The sequence below is a fragment of the Anser cygnoides genome, chromosome 10, assembly GCF_040182565.1.
Source record: "Anser cygnoides isolate HZ-2024a breed goose chromosome 10, Taihu_goose_T2T_genome, whole genome shotgun sequence".
Taxonomy (NCBI): Eukaryota; Metazoa; Chordata; class Aves; order Anseriformes; family Anatidae; genus Anser; species Anser cygnoides.
The window spans coordinates 12,141,479-12,158,962 of NC_089882.1; the positions used below are offsets into that span (position 1 = coordinate 12,141,479).

Below are 17,484 nucleotides of genomic sequence, written 5' to 3' on the forward strand. Positions count from 1 at the left end.
GCTGTCAGGACATAACCCACACGCGGGATTTCTGGCACCAGGCTGGCAGCTCTCCCCCGGCGCACGCAGCCTGCGACGCGCACCGTACCGGCACGGTGTTCAGGTTATGTGCACACTAGGGCTTTTGTTTGCCCTGCTAATGGACACCTTGTGTTCCTTGCTCTCAGCGCTGCTAACGCCCTCTGCTTCACCCAGCGTGGCTCACAGCCCTGAACCAGCCCTGGCGCCTCTTCCCAGGGTGGTGAGAGAGCTGCAGGGCCTGACAGAGGTCCTCATTACGCGGCTGATTTTATCTGGGAAGTGCTGAGGGATATCTGCAAACCCAGCCAGTAGATACACAGAGCGAAGGATGGAGCTCCCACTTAACTATATCACCTCCAGTTTACATCAGTTGGATGTGCTGCCCCAAATGCAACACGTGAATTATTTTTATGTGCTCTTTCCATTTTTATTGGAGAATATTTTATTCAAGGAGCTCCTTAACCACACGACTGCCTTGCTGTCTCAGCACAGCCATCATGCAGATGTCACCATGGCTTGCCGGGCAGCTCTGTCTCGAGTCTCCCCAGTTTCAAAGCCTAAAATGCCCGGGAACAAAACAACAGGCTGATGGCCAGCCACCAGCAGGAGCTTGGCTGTGTTGTGACAGAGCCACACGGACACGGAGAAGAGAGTCTTGTGATTCTCAGCTGTTTCCAGATCAAAGCCATCATTACACTATGCCACTTACAAGAATCTGTAATCTTCTTTCTGCCTAATGCAACCTTCCTATGCCAGCAATTACACAGTAAATTCATCATGTCTTAGAAACTTCTGAATTCTGAAATACTGGCTTTCTGGCTAGAGGTCATGCCTGCAAGCTGCAAGGCTCTGCTCTGCCCACCACTTCCCATTGCTGACAGTTGGCAGGGCAGAACAAACGCTCATGCATGCCACCAGTGCTTGAACCCAGTGCACGACACCACTCCAGCAACACAGATCTTCTTCCAAGCTCTCTGATCCATAGATGAATCTCTCCCTAACATTTCACAGGAAGCATTTGACGTGTTGGAGCACCTGTACTGGAGAAGAGATGGAAAAGCAGCTAGCCCTACATTCCAGCAGACCATAATCAAAAGCAGATCCTGCTATGGTCAAAGCTCAGGCCTGAAGCTATTATTGCACTTGCCAATATCCCCTGAGAAGTAATTTTATTACGTAATTTTATTCCTACCATAAATGTTCCAGGTAAGAAGCTACTATCCAGTCTTGATGGTTCGAGATGAACAGAGGGCAGCTGAGAAGACAAAAATGGGTGGAATAGCACGTTCTGCAAGCCCGTTCTCATCACTGTGAGCGATGTGCAAACACTGAATACAGCGCTCTTTGTTCTTTGCTGAAGAGCCACTAACAAATGAACTCACAGTTACTGCTAGGTGAACAAACACATACATTAGAAACAAACGTGAGTGTGTAGCAATCATTCCCATCCTTCCCGAAAACTGAGAGGAAAAAGCCAGCGATGTCTTTTGGTTCAATTTTCCAAATTATTTCCCAAGCACAGGCATTGCTGCCTCTCTATTTCTCGGTCTGCAGTTAAGCCCATCACAACATCTCTGGGAGGACAGGAAGAGGGAGGATAACCTACATTTAAAGCTGATGGTTTCCTGACAGGCTACACTACTGAGCTCTTCGTGGATTTACTGAACCGTTCTGCTTCCCATGCTCACTGCTAGCGCACGACACAGCTGTTATAGACAGATTGCACTAAAAGTGTGTAGCCTTTAATTAATTCTGAAGGCAACTGCCACGGCTTAAAGATTTTTTTTTTTTTAAATATTCCATCTTTTTTGATGAATTCCCTTTAAACAGGAAAATGCTCCAGACAATGCTCTGAACGTTGGCTCTAATGCACTGTAAAATATTAATATCTAAATGATACTTCTGAGTTTCATTTATTTAATCTGGATCACAACAGAAGGGCCGGAGGATTAGTCAGTTCTGCCACAGAATATTTATATCGCATCCACAAAACAACACCCAGCAACATGGAAGCAATGGCACTATTTTGTCACTTGGAAATTGGAGTAAGACAGCGTCTTCTGTAGCCCTATTTTTACCTCTCTGACTTCACATATCCCTCTCAAAGACTTTACTCATTTATTAAAGAAACAAACCCAGAGCTCACTTGGACACGTTTTACCAGTGTATCAAAGCAAAAATTATTTCAGTCCTCACCAACCGTTTCCCTGATACCACATCCTATCCCCCAAAGATGGAGGGAGAGTCAGATGAAGTTACAGCCTCTAGGTTGTGTCCCATACTTGCTACCAATCATCCTTGGAAAAAAGAGGGTCCCCGATGCTTGCACCTGCAACTTCCACTGTACAGTCTGCAGAGCCAACCCACAGCGAGAACGTAAAAATTAAAAGCATAATTTTTTGAGCTGCGTGATGACCCTGGGGCTCCAGCACACTCAAATCATCCAGCGTCAGGGAGAACACCAGAGCTGTGTTTTCTGCACAAAAGCCCTGAATTACAATCCCCCTTCTAAGTTTCACGTGTTCAACAGAGACTTGCTGTTTTCTGACATGGAAGACGACATTCCCATTAAATAAATACATCTATTTTGGAGTCTTATTTACCACAACCAGGCCAGCTCCCCGCTCTGCTGTTTAAGAACACTTGCAGAGATGAACACAAACCTCTGTTTTCCAAATAAAATCGACACCAAGGAGAATCCCATGTCCAAGACATCCTGTTGGAGCAGGGCTGACACAGACAAGGGAGCTCTGTTAGACCAGCTGTGAGTAACACCAAAGCTGAGGTTAAAATAACTTTAAAAAATTCTAAAGGCAAAATACAAAATCTGAAGTGGCGAGGGAAGGCATCAGTGCAGGCCTGTGGTAGAAAACCCATACTTTCAGACTACAGAAGTAACAGCATTAGCAGATAAACATGTGAACAAATTAGGCTTTCTATACCTGTGATAGTTATTGCTGACGGTTTGAAAACGGGTAAATTTTCTGGAGGGCAGCTGAAGACGTCGTACTAAAACCATGCTGCACGCTACCTTCTCAACTTTTTGATCCTCCTAACATTTTAACGATGCTTGTGCATTGCTAGGATTCTTTGGAAAAACTGCAGAAAGTGCTCCTGTACCCGTGGCTGTATCAAGTATTAGTTTTAGCCATACTGGAATTAACTGATGGTAGTGGACAGGTATTTCCCCTCAACACCTCCAGCACATCCAATCTTTCCTCTTACATATACTAAAACATGCTATAAAGAATAATTTAAAATTCCAGTACAAACAGTTAATGAAGAGTTAATGATTAATACAGGATAAAACTGAGCTTTCTTTTATGAATTAAGACAAACTACACAAACATTTAAAAGGAATAAAAAGCAGCCACCAGCTGCCTGCAATTAAAATAAGTTTTCTTCGTAGTTAATCATGTAATTGTAAACTGAGGGGCTTCTTTTCACTTAGCCATCTTCTCAAGCACTAACAAAAAGTAAACTCAAATAGCACATTCTAAACACATTTTAAAAATAGGAAAATCAAGTCAGTCGCTAGTTTCCTATTATCTTAGCACAACACAAGGATAACTTTCTGCCCACTTTGTGGGCATCTGAAGATTAGGGTCCTTTAGGATCTGCTCCAGCTTGCTGCATGATCGAGCCAAAGATCACTAAGCCATTTTTTCTTCTAGCCCACAAGCTCCTGACTAAACTAATGCATCTCAATAAAAGCAGATTTTTTTCCTTAGGGTTTTTAAGTTACAGAAACTACCACCTAAACCCAGGAAGCTGTTCCCCAAAGGTTATTTACCCTGAGTAAAATGCCTTGTCATTTCGTCTGACATTGCTTGTCACAGGATCGTCAGTCAAAGAAGCTTCTAGTCACTTTTTGCATGAACAGTTTGAAAACTAATCCTTCTTCTTAATCCTCCTTGGGCAAGGAGATAACAACAGCTATTCTAAGTCAGACAGAAGTCCACCTACACAGAAACCCCGTCTCCAACAACAGACAAGAACAGATGGCTAAGGAGAAGTGGAAGGGCAGACAAGCACACAGCAACTCTTCCAGCTTTGGGCCTTCCCAAACGCAGATTGCAGACATGCAGTCCTCGGGATGGATACCCTAGGTGATCTGAGCTTCTTCAGGCAGAAGGAATTAATTTCTCTCATAGCTCTGTGAGCCCTTTTGTCAGCATCTTAAAAAAAAGTACCTGACCCAGATGAGCATCCTCTTTTCACGGCACCTGACCTGGACACGCTTCCCCATTTGACCCCCCAGTCCTCCACTTACCTACCCAACAACCTCTCACTCTCCCAGTTGCCACATCATATGCCAAATTTACCTCAGTCAAATACCAGCTGAGACTGAAACATCCTTCTGGGCAATTAAGTTGAAACAAAATCAGTTCTCTAGCCTCTGACGTGTAGACCACATACAGAGAACCTAAATAAGTTTAATTTATTTGTGATAGAGTCCTTCTGGGAAAGCATAGCCCACTTAAAGTTACCCATCTAATTCACCCTGATGAGCAAACCTACCGTTTCTACACAAACGCAGATAAATCTAAACCCATCACCTCCATAGGAACAAGCTTGCCTGCAGAAGTTCAGGCACCCATCTGTTGATCAAAATACAGGCTAATGTTGGAGCAGAGAGAAAGCCTTGGAGTACCCAGGAAATTCCAAGAGCAGATTTCCCATTTCCAGTTAATTGAGATCCAAGAGCCAGCTTTTAATCTGTTTAATAGGAACCAAACTGACTTTGAAAGAACTGTCAGATAAGGCTATCGGAAAAAAAAGTTAAGCTTTTGTGGAATTATGGTCACAGTCCCTATCATGATTTAATAAGTAGTTAAGAGACAGGAAACCATAAGTGGAAGAGTTTCCCAAGAAAGGAAGGTTATCAGTGAGATCTGCCAAGAATTCGTTCTGCAACCTGCACTGTTCAGTATATTCACATAAGATGATCTGCAAAGAGGAATATGTCTGGAAGTGGCGAAGTTTACCAAGAAAAAAATTGTTCTGCACAATCAAATACAGAGAAGACTGCAAAAAGTTACAGAAATCACGCAGTCGTAACCACACAGTATCTTCATGGTCAATAAATACTAAAACCAACAAAAATATTCTAATTAGATAAAGATACGAGGACCTGAATTAGGTGTTAACGCTCAGGAAAACTTTGGAAATTTGGTAGGTCAGTTTGGTATTTAGTATCAAGCAAAAAGGCAAAGGCAACCTTTGGCGTGATCAGGAAAGCAAACACACCATCTTGTTGTTGAACGCTGCAGGCAGTTCTGCTTCCCACGTCTGAAAAAGGAGACAGAATGACAAAAAGGACAACAAAGATGATCAAAAGCATAGAACAGCTTCCATATAAGGAGAGGCGGAGCAGAGCTGGGCTTCAGATGGACAAAGAAGCAACCAGGGGGAGATAGGGAAAATGCAAGAGATCTGAAACAACAAACAGTGTCAAGACGAGAAGCGTGGAGAAATTAACGACCACTTGTTACAATGCAGAAAAAAGAGCACCCATAAATGTACAGACGACTTTTCTAAGCCAGTTCAAGGATCATTTTCACTGGATGCAATATATTTTATATAACATTTAAAATGCACAATTAAATTGTGGAGCTCACTGCTGTAGGATGTCATGGAGACTAGAAACACAAACAAGTTAAAAGAGATTATAAAAATTAATGGAAAATAGATGTAGTCGGGATCAGATGATCAGATACAACTCCTAGCCAAGGAGGGCCCTAAACTGGTGACGGTCACAAGCTGGGAGCATCAAATGGGGGGAGGAGAAGAGAAAAAAATAAATAAATCACGCTACACATGCCCTGTTCCTTACAGTACTCATTAAGCATCTGCTTCTGGCTATTGTCAAAGACAGGATACCGAGCTAGACAGAGCTCTGCAAGTTGCCCCAGGAGGACAGTTATATTTAAACTTCTTATTTTAATGGTACATTTATAGATTTTATTTACTTTTAAATATTAGGAATGTAACTTCAGCCCTTCCTAATCGCATATTTAGGAAGCCGGAAGCCTAACCTCATCGACTATTTCTAAAGGCATTATCTCTCTTATTAGCGTGTAGATACCATCTCGCTGACTCCTGACAGCACAGCACAAAGCTAACGCACAGCACGCAGCGAAGCAGGCGAGCATCCCCCTCAGCAGGCTGCGAAGGTGAAGCAGAAGCTGCAAGCCACGGGGCGCAGCGGTGGCAGAGGTGGGTCTGGAGCACCAGCAGCCTCTGCCAGGAACAGCTCTGCCCTGTTTTGCTAAATGCTCGGTGGAAACTTCTCACTCAGAAGCCGGCGGAAGAAAACAGGGGACGCGTACGCCGTACGCAGAGCTAAGTGCCGGGGTTTAACAGAACTGCTATTGGTAAAAGTAGGTCAGGGCCGACCGTTCTGCCCAGAGAGAAAGGAAACTAAAGCACAGCAGACTGTTTGGCCAGGTATTACAGAAATCCCTCACCAGGGATTTCATCACTACTTCAAACAGGCGTGATTCATGTTTTACCGGCCTCCACCTCAAACACGGCACGCCTTCCCAACCGCGCTGCCCTCCCTGTCATTACAGGCACCTCTCCCCAGCCTCGGCCCAAACCCCTCCTGTTCTCGGCTTCAGCTCCACGGGGCTGCCAGGAAAGCTTGAGTCCTGCCTTACCTACTCCGTGGTGATTTCCACAAGGCAGAAATGCCCACTGTTCCCACCAGAAACAGCCAGGGCAGCTCCTGCTCTCAGTGCAGTCGCGTCTGGCAGCGTGCCCCCGGCAGGGAGGGGGGGACCTCCCGCACGCAGCACGTGCTGCCCGGACAGCACCGGGACCCCTCGCCAAGCTCTCCTGTCCCAGGGACGAGGGCCACGCTCTCGGGGCAAGTCCTTCTGTGGACAGCCTGGCCTCGTAACAACCTAGCAAGAGAGAAAAGGAACTTCACATGTCTTTAAAACCTGCTTCCTGCGGGGGACTTGCAGTGCCTCCAGTTGAGCCAAGTGGTCACCACCTCCAGAATGCCAACCCCCTGCAATGAGGTGTAGCAGTTCTCCAGCACATCCCCAGTGCTTCCAGTACAAGTTGTGGCAGCTCCCAACCCCTTCCAGTCCTAGAGCTCAGGAGGAGCTATGAACAGACAGGTGATTTTCCCCATCCCCTCCTTCACAGGGTGGGCACGCAGCTCCAAATGTCCAACGCAGGTGGGCTTCGCTATTGTTCTTCACTACAGGACACCTTGCCTTCATTTCACTCGCGTGAAAGGATGCTGGTTCTGCGCCTACACGCCAAGGGGAAACCGTGCTCACCACGCCAGCATCAGCCCGACAGGACTGCAGGGCGGAAGAGAGACCAGGGACCAGCCGCAGGAGGAGTTCAGCTAGCAGCGGTACAGACCACGAGCAGACACACAGGACCACATCCCGAGCTCCACCATCCAGCTGTCGGGACGCAAATCAGAGTCCTTAAGCCCCGCAGCCTGCCTTGAACAAACCCTTTCACTCTGCAAACACTGACCAGCACAGGGTGCTCCGGCCCGTTAAAGAATGGCGTTTCCTTGGCACCCCAGAAGTCCTCCTTTGTTCAGCACAGCAGCTCTATGAAGAATTAACGCACCCTGGGAGGGCAGGAAGGAGTTCTTCTCTGTGGAGTTTTCCTTCATTTCACATAAAATTCATTTTTCTGCCCTCCCCAGTAACGCTCTGTAGAAGCATACAGCCTGACAGCAGTTTGACAGCCTTCCCCCATTACTCCAGCACTGTCAGCAGTTCTGGTTACAGCCATGAATACTGTCAGTAATATGCAAATAAACTTAATGCAATGCAACCACATGAGTAGCATTTATTCCCTCCCACCCAGAAGAGACAGCAAAATCAACAGAATTCCACATCACTGCCACAATCTGCTTGTGGTTTGCCTTCAAACCAAGCTGGGTAACATTCTATCTTGTATTACTCAACTCATTTTAAAACATTATCAGAAGTGAAGCTTTGATTGATTCATCTTCCATAAATTAGTACCTAAGCCTGGAAGACTATCAGCAGTCAGCTATGAACTATTAGGCTCGATAATTAGGTTACACAGGTCTGCTAGATAACGATCCAAGTTGGGGCATCAAGCCATTTTCTCCCTCCTCCACAATCCAATACCAAAGCTTTCATAAGGCCAAAACCAGAAAGTAGCACACCAGGTAGTTCAGAAAGCCTGGGGACCTTCTCAAGTTGCTCACAGCACGTAGAAAACACGGAAGCTGCCAAGCTTCCACTGCGCTACTGCAGAAGAGTGAATAAGCTTGGTGCACGCTTGAGAGCCAGGATCAACTTTGCACCAGCCTCAAGTGCCCAAAGCAATGCCCTTCCCGCACAGGATGGGATCTTGGCTATTCAGCACTCCCAGACGTAGCCCAAGACAGAGTGGTGGTGCAGGAACCATGCCTGAAGAGCTCTCAAGGTGTTTGCGGTCGAGGAGCCACAGGCTGGCAGCAGCGATGCAATGTGCTCTTCTGCCCTACAATCACAGCCCTGCATCCCAGACTTTGTCCAGACGTGGAAGTTCTTGGTTCAAGGATAAAATTCAGACCAGCAGAAGGCATTCAGATAGGGGTAGAAGGACTACTGCAGCGCATAGGTCATCACCTGATGCTTTTCACTGATGCCTCTGTGGGTCCACACTGGAGGACTGAAAGTGTGCAGTATAGAAATTAAGTGGCAAAGGCAGCAGAAAGCTAGGATGCTGCAAGATTTGGTACTTGGAGAAGTAGAGTCATTTGGAACAAGCGCTCTCCAGTCACTTTGTTAACATCTAGTCACGCAGACATGTAATCACACCTTATCCGCAACAAGGAATTTTAATACAAGACAAAATTCACTATGGCTTTGCAATATGAGTTTCTGTTGCTTTTTAAGTTCAGACTGAGGAGATCCTAACTTTTTCTAGTAAAATATTTGAGCTCCTGGTCCCGTTCAGAGCTGAGAAAGGATTTTTGGTGCTGCCCTAAGAGCGCCGTGGTTCAGAACTGGTTACCTCTTCGTGGCAACCATGAATTTTAAAGGCTTTTTGGTTGAGACTGTTCTCCAGCTGGTTTGCAATCCACCTACCTTTGCAGTCTGAGAGCCACTGGCTGGACAGGACTGACTGGCTCTTCCCTTTGCCTTTCAGGGAAGCCCAGACCTTCACCCTAGGGCCACAGAGATGCACTAACAGGTCTGTTGCATAAACTGCACTGCTAGTCTGGAAATGCAAACTGCTACGAGCAGGAATTACAGCCAGTATAACTGGCTGACTGTCGGCATTTCAAGAGACTGCTACCTTGCCAGAGTGACCCCTGGGCAAAAGTGCCCAGAAGACAGGAAAACCAGATTTACAGTAGTCTGTTAGGAACAGCAGTGAGTCTTGCATGTGAGTGGCTGCTCTTCTGCTGGAGGAAGCAGCTAGACAGAGCAGAGAGGCTGGTGAGGGGAACACAGAAAAATTACCCATGTTTGTACTGAAGGGATAAAGCCTAGCCGGTGGTCAGCACAGGAGTGGGCCAAACTCAACAGCTGTCCTCTTAATGTCAGCCCAGTAGGCCACACTGGGGCTGACAATCCCAGCATCATAAAAATGTGTTACATTAAACCTTCCCAGGGCTTACTGGGAAATACAGTAGCTGAAATCATGGAAGAGCTAGGAATGGAAAAGTTCCTACAGGCTAGAGATCAGGTTCAAACTAAATCTAATGTTGACAGACTGCCTGCAGAATGGCAGGCAAGTGCAGCACTTGCAGAACAGGTGGAGAGAGAATGGTTGCTGGAACAAAGCTACTGATAATAACTGAGAAATTGAGAGTAAAACAGGAAAGCTGCTCTCCAAAAAAGTGTACAGACTGAGCCCTTTGCTACTCAACAATGACTTCTGTTTTGGGACAGAGACACCTTACTGCAAACACCTGACTAAATAGGTGCAACACGCCGAGATGATTACTGTAACAAGCTACAAAAAGGGAACAAAACTTAATGTAGTCTTCAGACAAGGACGCATCAAGAAAGACAAATATTTGCAAACCAATGCAAACAGAAGTTTATGCTAAAGAACAAATCAAACACTCATTTTAAAATTAAAAAGATCCAAAATAAAGTTACCCTCTCGAACATGCATATCATTATGAAACTGGAAACTGCATTATAGAACAGTTTGGTTAGAAGGGACCTGCAAAGAACATCAAGTCCAACTGCCTGACCATTTCAAGGCTAGCCAGAAGTTAAAGCACATTAAGGGCATTATCCAAATGCCTCTTGAACGCTGACAGGCACAGGGCACCAAACACCTCACTAGGAAGCTTGTTCCCATGCTCTTGAACCTCTCCTTGCACAGCTTTGTGCCATTCAGCTATCCTACAACATTCCTCCAGGAGTATCTCCTTCAGTGCACAGGAGGAATAGCTACCACTGAACCACCGACCTCACCACCTCCTGCTTCGGAGCTGTCGCAGCACCGCTTCCAGCCCTGCTGACAACAGGGCAGCCAAGCCACACCGAGCGACGTACCTTCCTGCAGCCCTAAGCGCAGCAGGACTCGATTGTTAAAGTATTTCATCCAGGGTCTGCTGGTGGGGAAGAAAGAATTTTTATGCCCATTTTAGAGATGAAGAGTTGAGGCACAGGTTGAGACACAACCTGTCCAGCACCCATCAGGAACCCTGTGGAGGAGGGACAGAATTCAAGACACTGACAATGCTCAATTGCCACAATGCTGGGAAAAGCCTTTCTCTGGCTGCAAGCCCATCTTAATTCCCAAATATCACTCTTATTCTATGAGAGACAAAGCAGTCGCCCTGCACCTTCAGCATATAACCATGATCTAGCAATAACACTGCTCTGTATTTCACAACCGAGGCAAGACTACTGTGAAAAACCTGAAGAATAAACACACACAATGGAAAGAGTGTTGGTATACTTGAATAGCAACACTTGATCTATAAACACATACAAATTTTCAGTCACTGGGACACATGAAACAACTTCCCAGATTTGCATGAAAAGTCATATCCATCAAGTTCATCACAAAACTGAAGTCTTTGGACTCAGTGCAGATCTGTCACCAAAGCTATAGGACTCCAAGCCAGAAGTAACAGGCTGCCATTAGATTCAAATTAGTGCAGAGGAACTAGACAAAGCAGCTGTGATGACAGATGTTGGGTTTTATTCCAAACTTAAGCCCACACCGCCTAGTCCCTGTCTTTCCCAACACAACCCTCGTCCTAAACCCTGTGTGTACTCCACCTGGCTTTGGCTCTCAGCCCAGGTGCCCCTACACTCCTCACAGCTGCAGTGCACTACAGGAAAAAAAATTAGCAATATCCCGCAGCAACAGAAACCACGTCCCTATGGACAAAAGGACGGACAGCCCGACACGGCTCTCATCCTTCTGAAAGAGAAAAGTTCAAAGGAACAGCTAAGGGCTGCCATCCTGTACTGTGCTCTCAGCAGATTTGGATAAGCACCTAAAACCAAGCGTAAGACTGGACTTGCAAGGGAGAAGCATCTAGAATTGAGCCCTGTTTTCTAGTTATTTTTAAATGTTTAGACAGGACCTCAAATAAGACCAGTGTTTCGAGAACTTCTAAAGAGCCTGAACCTCACGTAGGCCATGACATTTTTAGTTTGAAAGCATTTGGAACAGAGATTGTATTGTTTATAGATCTGCATATCACCCACTTTAGCTCAAATTAAGTTACAGTCCACTGCTAGGCAAGAAACACTCCTTAAAGGGGGGAAATCCACAGAAATAAGATTTAGGCTCTCAGCAGTAACAATCTCTGTAACTCAGTAAAACATTTAACATCCCAGAACAGCAAGGACCAGCATATGCCGTGAAGAAGGGAAAATGTCAGCTTCCCTGCTTAGAATATGCGTCTTCACACCACCCTTCCCAGCTGCATAGCTCCCCAAAATATACTCTCCACCTCTCTTGAAGCTCAAGTCAACAGTCTGCAGGCTTTAACAGCCCACAGGCGATGCTTTTAGCAAGTCTGAGGTGCGTACAGCACATCGCAAGCAGCACAGAAGAAACTCGGGCCACAAGCTGTGCCAGTCTCTGTTTTTACAAGGTTTATTTTTATTTCCCTCCATCCCGCCCAGTTCTGACAGACCGGCTTGCAGTTGTTCTGGCTCCGGTGATGGCCTGAAACCGTAAGAAGGAAGCAAGCACATAGCAGCACTTTGCCTCCCTGAACACTCTCCCAGGCTTCAGCGATGTGCAGCTCAGGGATTTCTCGGGACAGAGGTGGTTTCTATGCATTTAGGAACCTTCAATAGCTCCTTCTTCTGGGGAACTGCCCTGTGTCCTCAAATACACACAGATGTTAGGCATTCACAACATCCTGTGGCAAGGAGCTTCCCAGGTTAACTGCACACATCAAGGACTAAGTCGTTACTTTTTTTTTTAAGCTTACTACCTGCTGGCCCCATTCAATACCTATTCATACTGATGACTCTTCCATACTAATGGAAGAGGCAAAAAACAGTTGCTGTCCCCCTAACCTTTCCACACCAGTCAGGATTTTGGTAACTATCACTCCTCTCTTTACAGGTGAAAGAGTCCCGGTTTATTCCATTTTCTTTGTATAGAAGACACTCCTCACCTTTGATCATTGTTGCTGCTGTTCCATTTCTAATAATGGAAAATACCTGTCATAATACAACGATTTTCACAAAGCTGCAGAAAACACCTTCCATATGAGCTGGAGAAATTAGTGTGATGATTAGTAAATATTGCAGGGACTCTCCACCTCCTGTAGTGAATTGCTAGTTAGCTAGTTCTGTTAAAATATGCCCCCTAACTTCTTAAACTGAGCTTGTTCAAAACTACTTTGAAGCCCCAGCACCTAACTACACCTTATTCCTTCAGAATAGGGTGTGTTTTTCAGAAATTCTCCCCCCATTAGTACTTTCAAAGTACAAATAACGTTCTTATACTTGATTTAGCCTACCCGATGAAGGATATCCCTTACAACAAAGGCTGTATGTCAGAGCTCTATTCTGTCATCTGTTCTTTATGAATCTTTCAATCTTTTTCCTCAATTATAGACACGTTATTTAGTGATTTCATGATGCTACATAAAATAACAACACCCTTACTGGATCTTGTTGTTATACAGAATCATATAAGAATATTTATTTTTAGACGTATTGTTCTTATTGTGACTCCTGCAAAATCCTCAGTGATTTTTTTCCACAAACGCAGTGATCCTTCCTAATTGCTTCCAACATTCTTGATTATTATAGTGAATGAGAATTCACTATGCATGCATGCTTCGCTTGCTAGGCAACCTAGACTCTCCTGTCAGGCTGAAATAGCTGGCTTTTTTGTCCTTTGCCAGTTTCTCTATTAAGAGTCAAACAAGCATTTTTATTTTTATTTTTTTTTTAGAAATGTAACTAGAATTAGAGAAAAATAAGTGAAGCCATTAAAACCAAACGATTCAAAAGATGGCAGATATATTATTTAGCATTACAACACTTAGTGCTAACAGCATTTTATTTTTTTTTAAATCCGTCTATCTCACAATTTAGGCCTTTAAACCATTCTCTACCAAGAGTTAGAAGGAACACCTCACTCCACAAATAACCCATAACTGGTTCTGATCGAAGGGAAGAAGTCTCCTCTCAAAGTGGTGGATATCAAACAGCACAGAGGACTCTGAAGTTCCTCTAACCCAGCTCTTCCCATCTCTTCCACTACATCAGATAGACAAGGCACTAGCTCTTCCTGGACGCTGAGCTCCTAAAACACAGTGCAGGAGAGCTGTCCACAACTTTGTGACATCAAGCCATGCCAGCCCTGGAAATTACATAAAAAATGCATCTGGAACATAATAAGAGGGTTTATTTTCACATAGGCATTCACCTGACTACAGGTACTACCTGCGGTACTTTAAGAGGCAAAATGTAGAAATGCATTTGGAATTTTGTCCTTCATCCCACTGTGGCTATGTACAGGTTTGCATTATTTTTCCAATGAGCTCAGATACTACCAAAACAAAAATCTAGCTGTTATAAAGTTAAATAATTAAACAAATAGAGCATAAATAGCTAGTAAAAAGCAGCTCAGCATGCAACAGGAGACATCTCGGAAACAGAACAGCAAAACAAGATCCAAGACCAGAAAACTCTTTGGACTCGTCTTTCATTTAAATGTCACATTTTGAACTGAAGCAGGACTTTGAGGTAGTTATGCAGAGGCGTTACAGAGATGAAGGAAGTGCATGGCCTAGAAATACCCCAAATCTCACTATTCTGAGCTCTACAGAGAGCATACCACACAGAACCGCTTGCCAAGCATAAAAAGCAATGAGAAAAACTTCTACAGACAAAACATAGCAGCACAGTTTCATGCGGAAAAACATGCCCCCTGCCCTCGAAACCAAAGGGTTTCTCCTGATTTTTGCTTTGTACACAGCACAGAAATTGTATGTTTGTTCTTAATGTAAGGAAAAAAAGAGGTGGGACAGAAAAGAGGGCAGAAAATCCCCCCCCTGTGCTGTTCAAAAAGGAGGGGAGAGGAGGGCCCAAGTAACACTCTCCTAGGTAACACGGAATCGCTACTCCCGCTGCACAAGAATGAAGTAGAGCGCGACTTGGATAATAACCGTAACTCACATTTCAGAAGTCAGTGCAAAAGATCATGGCTGAACAAACTTAAATGGACTAAAAACCATTTCCTCTAGCGCAGTTCTGCTGGGGCACTGTTTCAATAGGATCTGCACAGAATCAGCTGGATATCTCAAGGAATACAACACACATGTAATACACAGTACACAGACCTCTGTCCTCCCTATGGTCTTTTATTTTTTTATGCACCCTGAAAGCGTGGACCCAGAAGAGACTGGCCTGAATTCAAATCATCTCAAGTACTTACTCCTTCCCTATTTCAAACAGCTTTGATTTAGTGGTTTTACTTGAACCACCCAGAGCCAACGAAAAGCTGAGGGAACCAGACTCACCGATCTTTGTACACGTGTTGTACGTACCCAGGATTTATTCGTGGAGGCTACAGACCAAAACAGATTTTCCCAAAGCTTGCTCTTTAACATTCAAGATTTTAATCTAGCTCTACTACCAAACTGAAACCAAACAGGCTGCACACACACAGAAGCCCAGGTTAGGGGTTGCTGTCTGGCTTTGTTCGTTGCTTTTATTTTTGCTGAACCCTCCTGCTACTACAGCTGCAGGTCTAACAAGCAGACTACTTTCTGACGAAGGGCTCCTGTACTCCCTGTGCTCTCAAGTGATATCCATCTCTCTAGCGCAATAGTCAGTGACTCATCTGAGGCAGCACCGAGTGTCCAGGTGCCAGGGTTTCACTCTCCAACAAGTCCACGTAGATCTGCAGATCTCCTGCAGCTCCTTCAGTCTGGGATCTCTGCTGTACCACCCTACATTTGATATTCAAATTCCTGTATTCAAATTCCACACATTTACTCACAGAGTGCTTTGCCAGGTGAACTGAAGTAGGAGTTGCAGCTATCCTGTTTAACAGGCTGCAGTCTGACAGGAGAACTCAGTTGCAGGGAGACATTTCTTCAAGGGTCTCTAGCTGTCAACACCGCCGCGCTCAGCCAGCACAAAGCAGCTCACGACACTGTATGGTGATTGACAGCCAGATATGAACATCACCCTGCTCCGGGAGGCTGTCTGCAGGTTTGGTCACCCTCACTGGCTCATTTCTGACCGTAGATCACTATCAGAAAGTAGCATATTTGTTTGTTTCTGTCTGTAGGTTAAACTCATTAGCTTGTATAGAAAATTTTAATTGTAGATGTTGTTTTACATTGTAATGACAGCACCAGCGCTGCAGAGCGCACCACTTCAGTTCACGCATCCCATGGGTCCCTCAGGAAAGGGGTGGGGGTTGGCAGGGGAGGGAGGCAGAGCCAAGACAAAGACAAGAAAGTGGACAGCAACCGTTGAAGTAAATACATCTGCTTAGGGCAGAACTGGACAGATCACCACTTCTACTCAAGAGACGCCCTCTGTCCTTCACAGGAGCTCCCTACCTAAAGGGAACAAGTGTGTATTCTCACATAGTGCCACTCACTCTTTCCAGCAGCCCGCGTGCCTGGTGAACCCCCTTGTCCGCTAATCACAGGCGGTACCGTTCATCAGGTGCATTCATCCCGCAGCAGCACCAAGAGGCTGCCGGGCATTACGCTGGCAGCACAAACAGACGATCAGGAACACGGAGGGGCCCAGCAGGCTGCAGCAGTCCGTGGGTGTCCCAGTGCTGACTCCCGGCGCATTTTGCTTACCATCTGGGCTCTTGGGAACGCTGAGACACCTTCATTTCTCTTACTGAGGAGTGTGCCTCAAGCTGGAAAAAAAAAACAACACAATGTGAAATGCAAAGACTGTTTTTCCAATAAATTAAATCTCTGTTGCACTTGACTCCCGCTGCGGCTCCCTCCCCCCCGAGAAGGCAAGGTCTGGCCAGCTGCACAAAGTCCAGGCAGCCCCGGGGAAAACAATGGGATCTTTTTCTAGCCAGAACGAGCCTTCCCGTTCACCCTTCTAACCATGGCTCGGAGGACACCCCCAGTGTGTCTGCAGGGGAGAGGAGTCTGTTGGCATAGCAACAGTACACCCTAACTCTCTGCTAATGAACAGGGATAAAATGTTTTGTTCTCATTAGGAAAAATACAGACACATTCCTGATTGGTGAGTAATGTCTCTGCCTCTGGGAGATTAGCTCAGAGCTGTGCAGCCTGAAACAGCCTCAATTCAGCCCACTGCCGTGCTTCCCTTCAACAGCCATTCTCCAAGGACCGCACGCCTCTCAAGGGCAAGCCTACAGAGCCTTCTGTACACTTTGCCTTCGGGCCGAGACAGCTCAAGGCAGGAATAATGAGAGGAGGCTTGACAGGAGCAATGGGAACGCACACAATGGGAACACACCCCTCCGTCCCCAAAGCCAGCGCTCGCTGGTGCGTTCGCTGCACCTGGGTCCCAAGCTACCGCCAAGAGCTTCTCTTTGTGCTTCCCCCCAGGGCTGCCTCGCACGGGGATCCCACATCTCCCGCTGCGGGGGGAGCAAAGGACAGAGCACAGAGCTGCAGCGCAGAGCGCAGCCGCCACTACATGCCTGGGTGTGGGCAGCTGAACAAGGGCTGCTGCCTACCAGGGTTTATTAGGATTCCGGTGTCAACAATCAGTAAGATCCAGCAGGAGGAATCTCTGCGCTTGGGTGTTTGCAGAATATCTGCGTGGACGCTTCTCATTGCTCACGTTTGTACCTAGGTGCCGAATCCCAAAGCCTTTGCCCCACACAGACAACGCTGCTCCCCAGAGCCTCTGCCCTGCAGATACTGGGGCCAGCACAGCTCGCCCAAGGACCGTGGCTTCTGCAAAGAGGATCCGGGGTGGGAGCTGAGCCAGGCAGCCGACACACAGACAAAAACCCAGCCTCCAACAGCACATCTGCCACACTACATGGCACTGCCTG

General features: G+C 46.0%; 1 protein-coding gene across 6 annotated transcripts in view; it reads right to left on the reverse strand.

Moving 5' to 3' along the window:
• Window positions 1-17,484, reverse strand: part of PLXNB1 (plexin B1) — a 76,221-nt gene that overhangs the window by 39,910 nt on the left and 18,827 nt on the right. For 3 of the 6 annotated variants that reach the window (XM_067002890.1, XM_067002892.1, XM_013195385.3), the window contains exon 2: window positions 16,295-16,356. The gene's annotated coding sequence lies outside the window, so the exon portion shown is untranslated. Of the gene's footprint in view, window positions 1-16,083; window positions 16,357-17,484 lie in introns of all 6 variants that reach the window. The other 3 variants (XM_067002891.1, XM_067002893.1, XM_048071136.2) reach the window with 1 other exon arrangement.